Here is a 2,435-nt window from a genome sequence, read left to right as displayed (position 1 = left end):
CCACACTTCATCCGTCCATTCCTCCCCCTCCCCTTCCTCCCTTTTCAGCACTCTCTCTCTCTCTCTGCACCACGCCCGTGTTTGCTTTTCAACATGACCACAGAGTGTCGATATCTCAACCTTGCACCCACTTCTCTGTTGATATGATGATCACTTAACAGTCAAGAGCAAAGGATGATGGGAAATAAGGGCGTCATCAGAGGCAGCGACTGCAGCAGCCGAGCAATTATGTTTCCTTCAGACCAAATGCTCTGCCATTAATGAAATCCCTTATCACCCTGGAGAGGAGCAGGATGCTGGGACAGGTGCGGGAGATGTGCGTCGCTCATTTATCTTGTTTCCCGGAATGAAGGGGAGAAGCGAAATACACAGACGGGGAGGCAACAAGTGCGTGGCGAGTTTGAGCGCCGTAAATAAGGTGCTTCTCGGTTACATATTTTAAACTTTGATTGGCAGCTTCGGCTAATTCTATTTTGAGGTGTGTAAATATAGGGCCTCATCAGAAAAGCCTTGGCACGCAAGCCTTCAGTGTGTCTAAGATTTGTTTGCGAAGACCTGCTTGTGAATGGGTGGGAGTGAGAGAGAGAGAGATGAGGGGATGTCAATCGAGTGTCTGACATCCCGTGGTGCCTGTGAGCTACGGATAGCATTTGAAGTGTTTGCCCCAACAACAAGGTGTCTGCCCGTTACCAAATCGAGGAGATCCATGTTAGTGCCTTCTGGTGCCTTCAAAAGGGGGGCTGGAGCAGAGGTAGTCCGGGAGAGAGGGGGGCAGTAGATGGGGTGGCTCTAATGACGCTAATGCTGTGTGGGATTCTGGCTCCTGTTAAAGGAAGCAATCTGATTGGAAACAGTTCTGGGAGTCTGGGAGGTTGGCCCTGGCTCGTTTCATTTAATGACCCATTTCCTCAGCTCGTGCCACAAGCAGTTAACAAAAGTCAAGGTGCCCAGAGGTTCCCCTGCTGGGGGAGCATGCCAGACCCCGGCTGAAGGTGGGGTGGGGGGTATTTTCAGGTCAAAGGGGGAGAGGATTTTTGCTTCAGATAGTCTTTATGCAAGGAAAAATCTTTGAGGTTTTATGTCAACCTGATGTACAATGATTTATGGAAAGGTTAACCTTGTAGTTAACGCTTAAAACACTTTCATGCTAATAGCGGTAGCAGACCAGAGATGCCGCAGTGACTTTTTTGACCTTCTAGTGCAGTTTTTGTGGCCCCAGGAGCGAGTCCTAATGGAGCTAGTCAACTCTGAAATCCAAACTTGAGCTCACTCACACATATCAAGCTAATGATCAATTATTAATATTCACAATCTCTAGCCCCAATGTCCCCATATGGGTGTAGACGACAAGCAATTATGTCATGCTTCTCGCTCTCCGGACCAAGCTATGTGAAGCTATTTATAAATATATAAAAGATAGATCTTGTTACGCTGAGTTATTGCCCTCTTATTTCAGATGTACAGATTCAGATTAATTTGTAATTAGTCTTGAGATTTTGAGCCTCTGTAGATAAAGGATTCCAAAGTCTATGCTTCATTCCAGAAACACAGATCTTAAAAAAAAATAAAAAAAGCGAATGCTGGTAGCTGGACTAAAATAGCATAAGCCTAAATGATTGTGCGTGCAGACAAATACAGACACGTATGTCTGAATGCCCTGGCAACAGCGAGCTTGCCAGTAAATGAGTTTTGAAATAAACTGTTATTGTTTAGTTGTAAACATCGAATCCTTGTAATGGAATCTAGGGTCGTGCTTAAGTGACAGCATGTTGGTGGTATTGTACAAACACAGTCTTTTAAAGATGCGAATGTGGATGGGAAAAAAAGGAGAAGGGAAGAAAAAAAATCATGAATAGGGCAGCAAGGCATCTGAAGCCCTTCTCTCAGTAACATTGTGATTTCATTTTCAATATCCTGTCATGCAGCACTTTTCGTCGGGCTTAGGTTCACATTAATTTGCTCCAAATGTCAGATATCTCTCTTCAGATAAAACAGATAGAGGAATAAAGACATAAGGCTCCATCTTTTCTGTGGCCTGTGTAATCGGCAGAATAGCTTTAGTCATATAAGAGGGGGAAGTCTATTAATAGTTGAGTCATCAGTGTTCTGAAATGGCAAATTGTTAGCTCCTCAATGGTGATTCTTGCTCTCTGTCAATGACCTTCATAACAGATGAACATTTGGTCTGTGGAGCAGATAGGAGCAGGCTTTCTCACTGACATGTGGAGGGGTGACACACCGTCAACTGGAGGGATTGGAGTTGTAGAATGAGTCAACAGTGAAAGGATGACGAATAAGAGAGAAAGAAATAAGGCGTAAATAAAAATGAGGCATGCGTGATGTCAAAATTGTGTTCATGATTTTTAAAAAAAATATTGAACCTCTCTTTCAAAGTTTTATTGTGTATATATATATATATATATATATATACATAC

The sequence above is a fragment of the Sinocyclocheilus rhinocerous genome, unplaced genomic scaffold, assembly GCF_001515625.1.
Source record: "Sinocyclocheilus rhinocerous isolate Xijiao unplaced genomic scaffold, SAMN03320098_v1.1 scaffold436, whole genome shotgun sequence".
NCBI lineage: Eukaryota > Metazoa > Chordata > Actinopteri > Cypriniformes > Cyprinidae > Sinocyclocheilus > Sinocyclocheilus rhinocerous.
Note: the sequence above shows the minus strand (reverse complement) of the source record.